Below are 18101 nucleotides of genomic sequence, written 5' to 3' on the forward strand. Positions count from 1 at the left end.
TCTAAACCTGCAATTACTGACTGCAGAGATTCCATCTTGAATCTGTAGTAAGTGACGTACTGATTGAGACCCTTTAAGTTCAATATTGGCCTGACCGAGCCATCCGGCTTTGGTACCACAAACAGACTGGAATAATAACCCTGACCTTGTTGGTGTACAGGGACCGGCATCAAAACTGCTGCATCCAGCAGAGACTGAATGGCAATTTGCAGAACCGCCCTCTTGTCGTCCGACACAGGCAGTCCTGTCTTGAAAAACCGCAGTGGCGGGAGACATTCGAACTCTATTTTGTAACCTTTTAACACTAAATTGCGATCCACCCATCTGTGGACGTCTGGAGCCACGCCAACTGGAACATCTGAAGGCGTGCTCCCACAATTGGAGATCCGAGATGGGCAGGGAGCCTGTCATGCCACTGGCTTGTCAGTGACCTTAGCGTCCTGACGACTGGTGTTGGTTTGTTGGAAACCACGTCCTCGACCTCGTCTACCAGGCGTGGCTGTTCTTCTGCCACGCCCGCGAAAGGACTGAGGTCTAAAGGATTTGAACGCAGGTCCAGAGTATCTCCGTATAGGTACTGTTGGAGGCAATGGTAAGAAAACAGACTTTCCTCCCGTGGCCTCAGAAATCCATTTGTCCAATTCAGGACCAAACAACTTCTCGCCACAGTAAGGTAACGCCTCTATACCTTTTTTGACCTCCGCCTCCGCTTGCCAAGACCGCAGCCAGAGTGCTCGTCGTGCTGTAACTAGCGAGTATGAAAGGCGAGAAGTGAGCTGACAGACGTCAGTAGAAGCTGTAAATAGATAATCAGCAGCTTCCCAGATTTGATCAGCGAGAAGTATAAGGTGATCGTCGCTTAGGGCAGACTTGAGTTCTGTTATCCATACCATTAACGCCTTAGTTACCCCAATGCCAACCAACCCAGGTCTAAGCAACACTCCTGCTGCTGTATAGATGGACTTTAGCATAGCTTCTATTTTACGGTCCGAAGAGTCTTTAAGCGTAGTAGCAGTTGGTACTGGTATGGTTAATTTCTTTGTAAGTTTAGTCCAAGACGAAGACTTGGACTTTTGGCAAGGCTGAGACCCCTCCGGTAGTTCTAGCGGTCTCATCATAGACTCAGATCTTGCCGCTTCCTGCTCTTGTCGAGCGGCGGCCAATTCTGATTGCAATCCAGCCATAACCTGTGTAAGCATAGCCCATGGAGGGTCCGGGGATGAAACCGGCTTTGTAACCGGATTCAAACTTGTATTCGTAGCTGAATCCACACATTCTTACAGACATGGCAGTGAAACGGCTTTTTTGTTTTTGCTGGTGCCTTACTCATTATGCAGACAGACAACACAAAATACAAAGACAGACAACTTGCACGACTCAGTAAAATTGTACTAAGGTGTCTCTCTCTCTCTCTCTCTATATATATATATATATATATATATATATATCTATATATCTATCTATCTATATATATATATATATATATATATATAGCCAAGTTAAGTGCACGCCAGTCTATATGAAATTTGATCCCAAATTCCCACTAACACCCCTGCGCCTTCTGTGGAGTAGAGATGTAGTACAGGAACGTCTGGAATCACAACAGGAAGAAACAGGAAGCATGGTTAAAATGGCCCCTCCATGCTTACAGTATAAAACAAAGTGCAGATTATAAACCTCCCAAACAGATATAATCAGTGAATATCCTGTTAAAAAAGGCTTAATAGCCTCTCTATCTAATAACCCATGCAGCGTTCTGCTGCTGCTATGGGCACACTCTCCCCCCTTGTGTGTGTGCTCCCCCCCCCCCCCCCCCGTACTCAGTGTACCGCTATCTATCACACGGAGCTGGGGATTACCTGCGGGCAGGGAGCCGAGGTAGCAGGAGCCGGGGAGCACCCTACATAGAGTCGTGGAGCGGCGGCTATGCATGGTGAATGTGGCCGGCACGGCTCTGTGAGCGGCAGGAGGCAGCACAGCGGCGGTGACCAGGTAGCGGCGGCGGGCCATCACATAGCGGCGGTTCCTGGAAGCGGCGACGGGCGGCTACAAACAGTGTCCCCACACAGCGGGGCGGCAGCGTGAGCTGACAGCCCCATCCCCAACATACCTGGATGCCTTGTAGTGAGGACTATGACGGGGCTTCTTCTGCAAGCTCCGTCCAGCTTCTCCTGCAGGTAGTCCTGCACGTGGCTGTGAGGGAGCTCTTTTTAGAGAGGCCCGACACGCCAGTAGCTGCTTGTAAGCAGCTTCCACTATCCCAGACCCACGCCTATTGGAAGGGGGGAAGGGATGTGGAAAATTTAAAAATAAAAAATAAAAAATAAACAGTAGTGTGGATAACTCCACACAAGCCTTGTTGCTACTATGAGCACAGAAAAAACACTGAGGTACTCTGGGATATGGAGGGGAGGAGAGTTCTAAATTTAACTATTCAGTGCCTTGTTCCTATGGAAGCCGTCCATATCCCAAGAGTACTCCAGTGACCCCTAGTGGATGAAAAAGAAATGCATGTATGTGCAACAATGCACAGGTTGGAATAATAAGATTTTAAACCTACCGGTAAATCTTTTTATCCTAGTCCGTAGAGGATGCTGGGGATTCCGTAAGGACCATGAGGTATAGACGGGCTCTGCAGGAGACATGGGCACTCTAAAGACTTTAGATGGGTGTGCACTGGCTACTCCCTCTATGCCCCTCCTCCAGACCTCAGTAAGAAAACTGTGCCCAGAGGAGACTGACAGTACGAGGAAAGGATTTTCTTTTTCATCCACTAGGGGTCACTGGAGTACTCTTGGGATATGGACGGCTTCCGAAAGGAACAGGGCACTGAATATTCAAATTCAGTAACACTCCTCCCCTCCCAGAGCCGGATTAAGGGGGGGTCCCGGGGATACGTACCCCCGGGCCCCCCTTCCCAAAAGGGCCCCCTGCCACACCACCAGCGGCGGAGCTTGCACCAGGGCAGCCAGTGCAATTCACAGAGGCCCAGCGCTATGAAGGGGCCCACAGCCGGCAGCAATGTAATGAGTCAGCCTGACTCATTACACGCTGCCTGCACACAGGACACGGCGTTAGTGAGTGAGAAGGGTGATCTCATCACCCTTCAACTCGGCACCGCGCTGCTGCAGCAGCTATCAGTTTCCTGCTGGCTCTGTTACTGTGTGTTGTCCACACTGCATGCTGGGAGGAGGGAGAGTCACTGACAGGGCAGCAGTGTGTGCACAGGAGACGTCAGCACTCACCCCCTGCAGTGAAGAGCATTGCCGGAACCAGGGAGCCAGAGCCAGGATGTGCAGCAAAGTAAGTTGTGGATAAAGAAAACACATGTACTGTAAATACAAGGGTGTGTTTGTTTTGCTGGCTGTGTGTGCATGTTTAGCTGTTTGTGTGTTTGTTTTGCTATGGGTGTGTGTGTGTATGTGTATATCTGTTTTCCTATGGGTGTGTGTATGTGTTTTGCTATTGGTGTTTAGTGTGTGTATGTGTTTTCCTATGGGTGTGTGTTTGTGTATATATGTGTTTTGCTATGTGTGTTTAGCTGTAGGTGTGGGTGTTTTTTCTCTATGGGTGTGTGTGTATATATGTATTCTAATGTGTGTGTTTTACTATGTGTGTGTATACAGTACATATATCAATATCTACATATATAGCCATGCTCATGAATAGTGTGACCATGTCTGAGGCATAGGGGGATATTCAATTAGTGCCGAGTTTTCCGACAGTCGGAAAATCGGCACTAATTCGACCGTTTAGTAGCCAATAGCGGGAGTTTTCGACAGTGTTTTGCACCGTTTTCTCCATGCCTTTTTTGGGGGGGTCAAACAGACCAAAAAACTGAAACGCACGTACGGCTCAGCTGTCCAATAACGAATGAGTGAAGTAGGCTGCCCCAATGGCTGAGTGGCAGGCTGCTTCATTCATACATGATTGGAGAGCTGATCCGTCGCTCTGCTGTCTATACGGTTGGCGGGGACGGGAGCGCAATTCGTTCACTGGATGGTATGTGAGTGACATCCCCCCCCCCCCGGTCCTCCTCCTCCTCCTCTCTTAAATAGGGGCCCCACTGTTTTAAGTACCCCGGGCCCCCCAGCGACTTAATCTGGCTCTGTCCCCTCCATACTCCCCGAGTACCCCAGTGTTTTTTCTGTGCTCGTCGGAGCAACAGGGCTGGTGTGGGGGTCTCCCACACTTAGTGAATATTTTATTTTTATTTTTACACTTAAGACACATCCCTTCCCAGTTTCTTCTTAAAACATGGGTCAGGGATAGTGCCGCTGCAGAGCTGGACAGAGCTTACAGCAAGAATGCAGCGCATGGCGTGTCAGTCCTCACAAAGAGCACCCTCACAGCCACACGCAGTTCACTACTGCTGCAAGAGCTGGACGCAGCCATGAACAAGAGCTGGACGGAGCTTACAGCAAGAAGCCCCGTCGCAGCCATGAACTGAACAGCTGGACGGAGCTTACACATAGAAGCCCCGTCGCAGCCCTCCCTACAAGGAGACAAGGTATGCTGGGGGGGACGGGGCGGTCAGCGCGCGCTGCCGCCCCGCTGTGTGGGGTCCGTTTTCATTACCGCCGCCCGCACCCGCCGCTAATACCAGCGCCCGCCCCAGCCGCTCCGTCCGCGCTGTACGGACTTCAAAGCCAGGAACCGCCGCAGCACAGCGCTCTCACTAGCGCCGCCGAAAGCCGCTACACGCCGCTCCAGCCAGCCGAATACTCGGCCGCTCTCCTCACAAGCGTCCCTCCCTGCAAGGTCAGCTTCCCGGCACCCGCTCCCCGCTGAGACACATGGAGCACAGCGGGAGGGCGGGGGGGGGGGGACAAGCCACAAGCAGCGCTGCTGCAAGGAGAAGATAAACTTATAATATGCTGCATGACAGGCTGCCACATTCATATTCACATAGGTTATATTAATAACCTGACCTGTGATTATCGCTGTATAATAGACTATTGAGCCTATATTAACAGGCATGTATTGTAACCTGATCTGGGATTATCAGTGTCAGCATGGCATGGGGCCCATTTTAACCATGCTTCCTGTTTCTTCCTGTTTCTAATTCCAGAACATTCTTGTCCTACATCTCTACTCCACCGGAGGCGCAGGGGTGTTAGTGGGAATTTTTGCTTCAGGTTTTATATAGGCTGGCCATGGGAATGCACTTCGGCCATATATATATGTATATTACACACCTTAAGTAAAACTTTTACTGAGTCGTGCAAGTGTCTGTCTTTGTTTATTGTGTTGTCTGTCTGCATAATGAGTACGGCACCAGCAAAGACGTTTTACTGCAATAAAAGAAGTTTTACTGCAATGTCTGTACATGAATCTACCACATGTTCCTTATGTTTTGTAGGTTTCCACTCCGGAACCCGGTTTCGTTCCTATGTTACGCAAATGTAATGGCTAGGTTGCAATTACAATTGCCCACCGTTCGACACGAGCGGCAAGATCTGAGTCTCGAAGGAGACCGCCAAATCTAACGAAGGAGTCTCAGCCGTTGCAAAAGTCCAACTTCACTTTGGGTAACAGGGTATTAATTTAATTGGTCTTATAATTTAACCGTTTCTGCTATGTTGCAGTCTGACAATTCTATGCCAAACCTCACGGCGCTAAATAAGGGTGAGGAGGGCACATTAGACCAGCAGTCAGATTGGGCTGTCAAAAACCGCACTGACATTGATAATGACCAGTGTGTCAGTCTCTGAAGTTTACAGAGACTAAGGAGCCTATAACATATAATCAGTCGTATTTACTAAACGACAGATCTCCAATGGGCTTCTTATTTAGGATATCTTACTAAGATGTTAGTAGAAATAAGCAAATAACCCGTTCTATACCTTACAGATTTAAGTCTATTTACCCATTTCCACACAGTGACATCTACATTGGAGAATCCGCCATTGGTGAATTCGTCTGTGTCAAACCTTATAAAGACCCAACATACATTTGGGTCACTAAGGCGCTCTAAGTATGGAAACAATGACGATCACGTTATACTTATCGTTAATCAAATCTGAGAAGCTGCTGAGTATCTATGTACAGCTTCTGCTGCCGGCTTTTAGCTCGCTTCTCGCCTTTCATCGTCGCTAGTTACAGCACGACAAGGACTCTGGCTGCGTTCTTGGCAAGCAGAGTCAGAGGTCAAAAGAATAGGGTGGCCAGAAGTTGTTTGGTCCTAATTTTGACAAATGCATTTCTCAGGCCAAGGCGGTGGGGGGGAAAGTCTAGTTTCCTGCCATTCCCTCCTCCGGTACCAAGACGGAAATGCTCTGGTCCGGCGTTTAAATCCTTTAGACTTCAGTCTTTTCAAGGCTGTGGTACAGAAACAGTCACGCCTTGTAACGCCAGGGCGCTAAAGTCAGCAACAAGCCAGTGGCTTGACGGGCTCCCAGGCCATCTCGAATTTCCAATTGTGGGAGCGCGCCTTTAGACGTTACATTTGCCGGGATTCCAGACATCCACTGATGGATGTATCTGCAATTTAGTGTTAAAAGAAAGCTGTCTCCCGCCACTGCGCTTTTTCAAGACAGGACTGCCTCTGTCGGACGACAAGAAGGCGTTTGGCAGATTGCCATTCAGTCTCTGCTGGATTCAGCAGTTTTTAATTCCAGGCCTGGTGGTACACCAACAAGGTCAGGGTTATTATTCCCGTCTGTTTGTGGTACCGAAGCCGGAGGGCTCCGTCACAGTCTCAATCAGTAAGTCACTTACAACAGATTGAAGATGCAATTTCTGCGGTCAGTATTTGCAGATTTGGAGCCACAAGATTGCACTTGATTTCCAGGATGCGTACTTACACATTCCGATTTGGTCACCTCATCAGAGGTTCTTGCGTTTTGCAATACGCCACAACTACCGTTTGGCCTCTCGTCAGCGCCACGGATATTTACCAAAGTGATGTTTGTGATGATAGCTCATCTCAGATCACTGGCAGTGACAATCGTTCCGTACTTAGACGATCTGCTCATAAGAGCTCCGTCTCAACAGATGCTCCTCGAACGTGCGCTGCTAACGTACACCACGGTTGCAGTGTCAACTTCAAGAAATCGCATCTAATTCCGTCTCAACGACTTCAATTCCTAGGTATGATTCGAAATACGGTAAATCAAAGAATTTACCTACTACACCAGAAAGTACAGATTATTCGCCATCTGGTACAATTAGTGCTCAAGCCACGCACACTCTCGGTACATTTGTGTATTCGCCTATTAGGAACAATGGTGGTGGCTTTCGAAGCGCTTCAGTTCGGAGGTTTTCACTCGCGTCCATTTCAACAGCATGTGCTCGCACAGTGGTCGCCCTCGCATCTGCAGATTCCCCACAGGGTGCGGTTGTCGCCAAGGGCGAGGGTGTCTCTACTCTGGGTGAGAGTCTCAGAAGTTGGGGAGCTGTAGTTTAAAATGGTCAGCGACAGGGTCTCTAGGCGGATCACGACAGATTGCTGTCTATTAATGTCCTGGAACTCCGCGCAATTTACAATGCACTACATGCCTTGCTCTCAGACTGTCCAAGTGCAGTCAGACAACAGGGAGGAACGAGCAGCCGCATGGCAATGCGGGAAGTAGCTCGAATCCTCAATTGGCCAGAATACCACCAGGTGATATTGTCGGCAGGGTTCATTCCGGGAGTGGACAACTGGAAGGCGGATTATCTCAGCCGTCGGGATTTTCATCCAGGAGACTGGGCATTAAATCCAGAGGTGTTTCACATGTTGGTCCACAGGTGGGGTTACCCTCAGGTGGATCTGATGGCATCTCGCCACAATTACAAACACCCCAGTATGTGTCAAGAACGAGAGATCCAAGGGCAGTGGCGGTGGATGCTCTCACAATCGCGTGGCCGTACAGCCTCGTGCATCTGTTTCCACCGTTTCCGCTGCTCTCTCAGTTGCTAAAACGGATCAAAAGAGAGTCCGTCACAGTCATACTAGTGGTGCCTCATTGGTCTCGGAGAGCTTGGTTCTCGGATCTCCGCGGACTACTCGCAGACGATCCTTGGCCGCTCCTACTACGTCCAGCCCTGTTACAACAGGGTCCGTTCTTTTACCTCGATTTAGCGCAGCTGCGTTTGACGGGGTGGCTGTTGAGACCGCCCTCTTACGAAGAGAGGGCATTACAGTATTGGTTCAACCATGTTACGAGCTAGGAAGCCGGTTACGGCAGCTCATTATTACAGAATTTGGCGTGCCTATATAGGTTGGTGTGAAGCTCGGAAGTTCCGACATCTTTCAAGTTATCCCGTCTTTTGTTATTTCTACAGATGGGGTTAGATGGAGGACTGCGTTTATCTACACTAAAGGTGCAGGTATCTGCGTTGTCAATTTATTTTCAAACACCATGGGCTCTATTGCCGTCGGTACACACTTTTCTACAAGGTGTCCTCAGAGTACAGCCTCCATTCATTCCACCTACAGCGCCATGGGACTTGAATCTGGTTTTAGATTTCTTACAGTCTTCATATTTTGAACCCTTACAGCAAGTGGATATAAAGTTTCTCACTTGGGAAACAATTTTTCTTCTAGCTTTAGCTTCGGCAAGGCGTGTTTCAGATTTGGGTTCCTTGTCATGCAAGCCACCGTATTTGGTGTTTCATAATGACAGAGCGGAACTTCGAACGAATCCCGTTTTCTTACCAAAGGTAGTGTCATCTTTTCACATCAAATCAACCAATAGTAGTTCCTGTGTTAACAGCACATTCTGGAACTCTGGATGTGGTACGCGCATTACGCGTTTATGTATTCCGAACGTCTACAGTTCGTAAGACGGATACGTTGTTTGTTTTCTATGATGCTGCCAACATGGGTTGGCCAGTTTCTAAGCAGACCTTATTCAGATGGATTAAACTGACCATACGTCAGGCTTACCTTAATGCTAGGTTACAGCCGCATACATCAGTAACAGCTCATTCCACACGTTCTGTGGAAACTTCATGGGCAGCTGGTCGTGGACTTCTACGACGCAGCTTTGCCGTGCGGCTACATGGTCTTCAGTGCACACGTTTGTGCGCTTTCACAAGTTTGATACGTTTTGCGGCATCAGCATCTAGCTTTGGCCGCCTAGTGTTACAGGTGTCAAACAGCTCTCACGCCCACGGGGGAAGCTTTGGTACGTCCCAAGAGTACTCCAGTGACCCCTAGTGGATGAAAAAGAAAATAGGATTTTGGTACTTACCAGGTAAATCCTTTTCTTTGAATCCATAGGGGGCACTGGACGCCCACCCAGAGCAGTTTTACCTGGTTTGAAGTAAGCTCAGGGGATCTTATGGTAACACATTTTCACCGACTGGTTCAAATTTTCTAGTTCTATCGGTTATGGTGTCAACTGTTTCGTTGTCAGTTACGTTATGTGTCAACTTTATGGTTGTCCGTTATGTTATAGGTAATTCTCCATTGTCAACCTCTCTATCGCTCCTGTTCGGCTCAGTAAAAAACACTGAGGTACTCGGGGAGTATGGAGGGGAGGAGTGTTACTGAATTTGAATATTCAGTGCCCTGTTCCTTTCGGAAGCCGTCCATATCCCAAGAGTACTCCAGTGCCCCCTATGGATTCAAAGAAAAGGATTTACCTGGTAAGTACCAAAATCCTGTTTTTGTTAATCTAAGGGCAAGATACATACCAGCCCACACCATCCACACCGTACAACTTGGAACATACGAACCAGATAACAGTATAAAACAAAAAACAGCATCAGCCAGAGACTGATCAAAAAACTGTAACATAACCCTTATGTAAGCAATAACTATATACAAGTCTTGCAGAATTCAGTCCGCACTGGGACGGGCGCCCAGCATCCTCTACGGACTAGTAGAAAAAGATTTACCGGTAGGTTTAAAATCTTATTTTCTCTTACGTCCTAGAGGATGCTGGGGACTCCGTAAGGACCATGGGGATTATACCAAAGCTTAGGCAGAAATTGAGGACGAGTTCTCAACTCTGCTCGATCCACATGGAAAATCAGATAGGGGATCTTGTGAGACAAAGCCACCAATTCGGACACCCGCCTTGCAGATGCCAAGGACAGCAACATGACCACTTTCCAAGTGAACATTTTTAATTCAACCGTTTGAAGAGGTTCAAACAAGTGTGATTTTAGGAACTGTAACACCACGTTAAGGTCCCATGGTGCCACTGGGGGCACAAAAGGAGGCTGGATGTGCAGTACACCCTTCACAAAAGTCTGGACTTCCAGGAGAGAAGCCAATTCCTTCTGAAAGAATATTGATAGGCTCCGTTAAGGTACAGATTTTGGCCCTAACTTTAGGCCCACATCCACTCCTGTTTGTAGAAAGTGGAGAAAATGGCCCAGGTGGAAATCTTCCGTAGGAGCATTCTTGGCTTCACACCAAGATACATACTTCTTCCAGATACGGTATTAGTGTTTCGCCGTCACCTCCTTCCTAGCCTTCATTAGGGTAGGGATGACTTCCTCCAGAATACCTTTCCCAGCTAGGATTCGGTGTTCAACCGCCATGCCGTCAAACGTAACCACGGTAAGTCTTGGAACACGCAGGGCCCCTGCTGCAACAGGTCCTCCCTGAGAGGAAGAGGCCACGGATCTTCTGTGAGCATGTCCTGAAGATCTGAATACCAGGCCCTTCGAGGCCAATCTGGAACAATGTCTGCACTCTTTTTCATCTTATGATTCTCAATATTTTTGAGATGAGAGGAAGAGGAGGGAACACATAGACCGACTAGAACACCCATGGTGTCACCATGGCATCTACCGCTACTGCCTGAGGGTCCCTTGACCTGGCACAATATCTCCGAAGCTTCTTGTTGAGGCGTGATGCCATCATGTCTATTTTAGGAAGTCCCCAACGACTTGTTATCTCTGCAAAAACTTCTTGATGAAGTCCCCACTCTCCTGGATGGAGATCGTGTCTGCTGAGGAAGTCTGCTTCCCAGTTGTCCACTCCCGGAATTAAGACTGCTGACAGAGCGCTTACGTGATTTTCCGCCCAGCGAAGAATCCTGGTTGCTTCCGCCATTGCCACTCTTCTCCTTGTCCCGCCTTGGCGGTTTACATGAGCCACGGCTGTGATGTTGTCTGATTGAATCAGCACCAGTAGGCTACGAAGAAGATTCACCGCTTGTCGTAGGCCGTTGTATATGGCCCTCAATTCCAGTACGTTGATGTGTAGACAAGTCTCCTAGCTTGACCATAGTCCCTGAAAATTTCTTCCTTGTGCGACTGCTCCCCATCCTCGGAGGCTCGCGTCCGTGGTCACCAGAACCCAGTCTTGAATGCCGAACCTGCGACCCTCGAGAAGGTGAGTACTCTGCAGCCACCACAGGAGAGACACCCTGGCCCTAGGGGACAGGCTTATTTTCTGATGTACTTGTAGATGGGACCCCGACCACTTGTCCAGAAGGTCCCACTGAAACGTCCTCGCATGGAACCTGCCGAAGGGGATGGCCTCGTAGGTCGCCACCATTTTTCCGAGTACTCGATTGCATTGATGGACTGACACTCTTTTTGGTTTTAGCAGGTCCCTGACCATGTTTGGAGTTCCTGGGCTTTTTCCATTGGGAGAAAAACCCTCTTCTGTTCCGTGTCCAGAATCATGCCTAAGAAAGATAGCCGAGTCGTTGGAATCAACTGTGACTTTGGTAGATTTAGAATCCAGCCATGCTGCTGCAGCACTCTCAGGGAGAGCGACACGCTTTTCAGCAACTGATCTCTCGATCTCGCTTTTATCAGGAGATCGTCCAAGTATGGGATAATTGTGACTCCCTGCCTGCGCAGGAGCACCATCATTTCCGCCATTACCTTGGTGAAAATCCTCAGGGCCGTGGAAAGCCCAAACGGCAACGTCTGAAACTGGTAATGACAGTCCTGTACAGCGAATCTCAGGTACGCCTGATGAGGGGGATATATGGGGACATGAAGGCATGCAACCTTTATGTCTAGAGACACCATAACCCCCCCCCCTCCCTCCAGGCTGGAGATAACTGCCCAGAGCGATTCCATCTTGAATTTGAACTTTTTCAAGTACAGGTTTAGGGATTTTAGATTCAGAATGGGTCTGACCGAGCCATCCGTTTTCGGGACCACAAACAGAGTTGAATGGTACCCCTTCCCCTGTTGGACTAGGGGAACCTTGATAATCACTTGCTGTTGACAGTGTTTTTGAATTGCAGCTAAAACTATTTCCCTCTTTGGGGGAGAAGCTGGTAAAGCCGATTTGAAAAATCGTTGAGGAGGCACCTCTTCGAATTCTAGCTTGTAGCCTTGGGATACAATTTCCATCGCCCAAGGATCCACGTCTATCACGTCTATATGAACCCAGACCTGGCTGAAGAGTCGAAGACGTGCCCCCACCGGCACGGACTCCCGCAGCGGAGCCCCAGCGTCATGCGGTGGATTCAGTAGAAGCCGGGGAGGACTTCTGCTCCTGGGAACTAGCCGTAACAGGCATTCTTTTCCCTCTACCTTTACCTCTGGCGAGGAAGGAAGAGCCCCGACCTCTTCTGGACATATGCGACCGAAAGGACTGCATCTGATATTGTGGTGTTCTCTTTTGCTGTGGGGGAACATAAGGTAAAAAAGTACATTTACCCGCGGTAGCTGTGGAAACCAGGTCCGCGAGACCCTCCCCAAATAAAACCTCACCCTTGTAAGGCAAAACTTCCATATGTCTCTGAGTCGGCATCACCCGTCCATTGGTGGGTCCACAGGGCTTGCCTAGCAGAAATTGCCATGGCGTTGGCTCTTGAACCTAACAGCCCAGCGTCTCTCGCAGCGTCTCTCATATATAAGGCTGCATCTTTAATGTGACCCAAGGTCAATAAAATGATATCCCTATCTAGGGTATCAATGTCAGATGACAAGCTATCTGCCCATGCTGCTACTGCGCTACATACCCAAGCCGACACTATTGTCAGTCTGAGCAAGGCACCCGTATGTGCATAAATTGATTTTAAGGTAGTTTCCGGTCTGCGATCAGCAGGATCCTTGAGGGCTGCTGTGTCTGGAGACTGTAGCGCCACCTTTTTGGACAAGCGCATCAAAGCCTTGTCCACCCTGGGCGAGGATTCCCACCGTAACCTGTCCTGTGCGGGGAAAGGATACGCCATAAGAATCCTCTTGGGAATCTGCAGTTTCTTGTCTGGAGTTTCCCAAGCCTTTTCAAATAACGCGTTCAGCTCATGAGATGGGGGAAAGGTTACCGCAGGCTTCTTTTCCTTAAACATACATACACTCGTGTCAGGGACAGAGGGTCATCTGTGATATGCAAAACATCTTTTATTGCAATAATCATATAATGAATACTTTTGGCCACCCTTGGGTGTAACCTCGCATCATCGTAGTCGACACTGGAGTCAGAATCCGTGTCGGTATCAGTGTCTGCTACTTGGGACAGGGGACGTTTCTGAGACCCTGGAGGGCCCTGTGATACAGCCAAAGCCATGGATTAACTCCCTGTTTTTTCTCTGGACTCCGCTTTGTCCATTCTCTTATGTAATAAAGACACATTTGCATTTAAAACAATCCACATATCCAACCAATCAGGTGTCGGCGTCACCGTCGGAGACACCACAATTATCTGCTCTACCTCCTCAGATGAGCCTTCCGCTTCAGACATGCCGACACACACGTACCGACACCCCCACACACTCAGGGATATAGAGATATATATATATATATATATATATATATTTATTAGGGATAGATATATATGTATGGAGACAGTCCCCCAATAAGGCTCTTTGGAGAGACAGAGTATTCCAGCACACATCCAGCGCCACCGGACACTGGAATAAAATCCCAGTCAGTGCAGCGCTTTTATATAAATATACTCACTGCGCCAAATAAATGTGCCCCCCTCTTTTTTAGTGATGTGCACCGGACATTTTTCGGGTTTTGGTTTTGGATTCGGTTCCGCGGCCGTGTTATGGATTCGGACGGGTTTTGGCAAAACCTCCCTGAAATTTTTTTGTCGGATTCGGGTGTGTTTTGGATTCGTTTTTTTTTTTTACAAAAAACCCTAAAAAACAGCTTAAATCATAGAATTTGGGGGTCATTTTGATCCTATAGTATTATTAACCTCAATAACTATAATTTACACTCATTTTCAGTCTATTCTGAACACCTCACACCTCACAATATTATTTTTAGTCCTAAAATTTGCACAGAGGTCGCTGGATGGCTAAGCTAAGCGACCCAAGTTGCCGACACAAACACCTGGCCCATCTAGGAGTGGCACTGCAGTGTCAGACAGGATGGTAGATTTAAAAAATAGTCCCCAAACAGCACATGATGCAAAGAAAAAAAGAGGTGCACCAAGGTCGCTGGATGGCTAAGCTAAGCAACCCAAGTGGCCGTCACAAACACCGGGCCCATCTAGGAGTGGCACTGCAGTTTTCTAGCGAGAGGATGAGTGCTTCCATCCTCATGTGAATCTGAACCACTAGCCATGAACATAGGCCAGGGCCTCAGCCGTTCCTTGCCACTCAGTGTCGTAAATGGCATATTGGCAAGTTTACGTTTCTCATCAGACGCTTTCAATGTTGATTTTTGGGTCATTTTACTGAACTTTTGTTTTTTGGATTTTACATGCTCTCTACTATGACATTGGGCATCGGCCTTGGCAGACGACGTTGATGGCATTTCATCGTCTCGGCCATGACTAGTGGCAGCAGCTTCAGCACGAGGTGGAAGTGGATCTTGATCTTTCCCTATTTTAACCTCCACATTTTTGTTCTCCATTTTTTAATGTGTGGAATTATATGCCAGTATCAATAGCAATGGCCTACTACTATATATACTGCGCACAACTAAAATGCACCACAGGTATAGAATGTAGATGGATAGTATACTTGACGACACAGAGGTAGGTACAGCAGTGGCCTTCCGTACCGTACTGCTATATATACTGGTGGTCACTGTGTCAGCAAATTGCAAAACTAAAATGCACCACAGGTATAGAATCTAGATGGATAGTATACTTGACGACACAGAGGTAGGTACAGCAGTGGCCTACTGTACCGTAATGCTATATATTATATACTGGTGGTCAGCAAACTGTGCAAAACTGAAATGCACCACAGGTATGGATGGATAGTATACTTGACGACACAGAGGTAGGTACAGCAGTGGCCTTCTGTACCGTAATGCTATATATTATATACTGGTGGTCAGCAAAATTATGCACTGTACTCCTACTAGATACTGTCTACAATGCAGCACAGATATGGAGTGTTTTTCAGGCAGACAACGTATACTGGTGGTCACTGGTCAGCAAAACTCTGCACTGTACTCCTCCTATATAATATTATACTGGTGGTCCCCAGTCCCCACAATAAAGCAGCACACTGAGCACAGATATGGAGTGTTTTTCAGGCAGACAACGTATACTGGTGGTCACTGGTCAGCAAAACTCTGCACTGTACTCCTCCTATATAATATTATACTGGTGGTCCCCAGTCCCCACAATAAAGCAGCACACTGAGCACAGATATGGAGTGTTTTTCAGGCAGACAACGTATACTGGTGGTCACTGTCAGCAAAAATCTGCACTGTACTCCTGCTATATAATGCAGCTGCTCCCCAGTCCCCACAATTAAGCAGTGTGAGCAGAGATATATGCAGCACACTGAGCACAGATAAGGAGCGTTTTTTTCATGCAGAGAACGGATAAAACTGGTGGTCACTGATCAGCAAAACTCTGCACTGTACTCCTCCTATATTAATATACAGCTGCTCCCCAGTCCCCACAATTAAGCAATAAGTAAAGCAAGCACAAATATTTGCATCAACAATACACGGAGAGGACGCCAGCCACATCCTCTCCCTAACATTTCCAATGCACGAGTGAAAATGGCGGCGACGCGCAGCTGCTTATATAGAATCCGAATCTCGCGAGAATCCGACAGCGAAATGATGACGTTCTGGCGCGCTCGGGTTAACCGAGCCATACGGGAGAATCAGAGTATGCCTCGGACCCGTGTAAAAAGGGTGAAGTTCGGGGGGTTCGGTTTCCGAGAAACCGAACCCGCTCATCACTACTCTTTTTTGCCCTCTGTACATGTGTTCAGCAGGGGAGAGTCCGGGGAGCCAGCTTCTCTGCAGCATGCTGTGGAGAAAATGGCGCTGGTTAGTGTTGAGGGATCACGCTCCACCCCCTCAACGGCGGGCTTCGGTCCCGCTCAAATCCTTATACTGGTGGGGGTTTTTGCAATATACAGCCTCCGCAGTATATATCTATGCCAGTTCCCTAGAGGTTTCATAATTGCTGCCCAGGGCGCCCCCCCCTGCGACCTGCACCCATACAGTGCCACGTGTGTGTGTGTGTGTGTGTGTGTGTGTGTGTGTGTGTGTGTGTGTGTGTGTGTGTGTGTGTGTGTAAAGGCGGGAGCAATGGCGCGCAGCGTTACCGCTGCGTGGTACCTCATTGAAGATCTGAAGTCTTCAGCCACCTTTGAAGTCTTCTTTCTTCTCATACTCACCCGGCTTCTATCTTCTGGCTCTGTGAGGAGGAGGACGGCGGCGCGGCTCCGGGACGAACGGCGAGGGTGAGACCTGCATTCCGACCCTCTGGAGCTAATGGTGTCCAGTAGCCTAAGAAGCAGAGCCTAGCATTTAAGTAGGTCTGCTTCGCTCTCTCCTCCCACGATGCAGGGAGCCTGTTGCCAGCAGTGCTCCCTGAAAATAAAAAACCTAACAAAAGTCTTTCACAGAGAAACTCAGTAGAGCTCCACTGCAGTGCACCCAGTCTCCCCTGGGCACAGGATCTAACTGAAGTCTGGAGGAGGGGCATAGAGGGAGGAGCCAGTGCACACCCATCTAAAGTCTTTAGAGTGCCCATGTCTCCTGCGGAGCCCGTCTATACCCCATGGTCCTTACGGAGTCCCCAGGATCCTCTAGGACATAAGAGAAATAAACAAAATAAATCACTATACACATGCAACAATGCACAGGGTGTTATGAATAACAGAACTGTAAGTACAAATGATTTAAAAATGCAACAAAGCACAAGGTGGATATAATAAAGAAATGTAGACAAGTCTGGGCCTGTGTGGAAACTCCACACCAATATCTGAATACCAGGCTCGCTGGATCAGATCAGGAAGTCAGTCAGGCAGGGTCTCGGAATCGCATGCTAAACAGGTTCTCACAGGAGCCGACATTCTCACAAGAGCAGGAACTATCACCAGCAATTTGGGTGAGGCCAGGAAAGGAATATAAATGGTGCTGCACCAATCAGAACCCAGTGATCTTAAATAAACTCTATGCAGTTGCTCCCATAGCCCCAAAAATGAGATCATAAATGAAAAGGATGTGCAGCTGCGCTGCTGCACATCCACAATTTGCTGCCAGACTATTTGCCCAGCAACCGGGAACACTGCCTGCGTCTGGTGTCCTGGTTGCTAGCCGCTCGGTGGCTTCCAGTCCCCCCTGCAATAGCGTTGCTAAGCACAGGATGGGACCCAGAAGTGCCGGCTGACGGAGGAAGTGCAGCATTCCGGTCACTTGGCAATTGCCAGGATCTGCCTCCTCCACAAGCCACGCTGTGGCTGATAACACCCCCTCATCCACAAGGTAAAACAAGTACGCACTGCACTCATCCCCTGGATGTATGTGCTTCTGTTTAACTGAGTAACAGCCGTAAATATGGCAATCGTTGATGTGCTGGTCAGCACCTAGACTGGTGTTAACCATGACAGTAAATGTTAATGTTTCAGTGCAATACTTTGATATAACATACCCTCCAACTGTACCTTTTTAATAGGTACAGTACCTTTTTTTCATGGTCTGTACCGATTTTTGGCTCTCCAAACTTCCATTGAAAGTACAGGAAAAGGGGCGTGGCCACGCCCTCTTTACCCGTGGCCACGCCCCTTTTTCGGATTTGTACCTATTTTTCAGTGTAAAATGTTGGAGGGTATGATATAATCATAAACAATGTGCAACAATATGAACATGAGCATTATACATATACATTGACAATTAGCAATGGTGTTAAATGATCAATCTATGAACCATAATACTAACTCAACATCTGTTGTGTTCATAATTGTCCAATTACACTGGTGAAAGTCTGTTACCGTTGTGGGGGGTAAATGTGTGTCCTGAACTGGAGGTAGAGACCA

The 18101-nt window shown here is 48.2% G+C and overlaps 1 protein-coding gene across 1 annotated transcript in view; it reads left to right on the top strand.

Annotated features, from left to right (window-relative positions):
- Window positions 1–18101, top strand: part of ARPC1A (actin related protein 2/3 complex subunit 1A) — a 450685-nt gene that overhangs the window by 67699 nt on the left and 364885 nt on the right. The window lies entirely within an intron of this gene.

The sequence above is a fragment of the Pseudophryne corroboree genome, chromosome 7 (genome assembly GCF_028390025.1).
Source record: "Pseudophryne corroboree isolate aPseCor3 chromosome 7, aPseCor3.hap2, whole genome shotgun sequence".
NCBI classification, from domain to species: Eukaryota; Metazoa; Chordata; class Amphibia; order Anura; family Myobatrachidae; genus Pseudophryne; species Pseudophryne corroboree.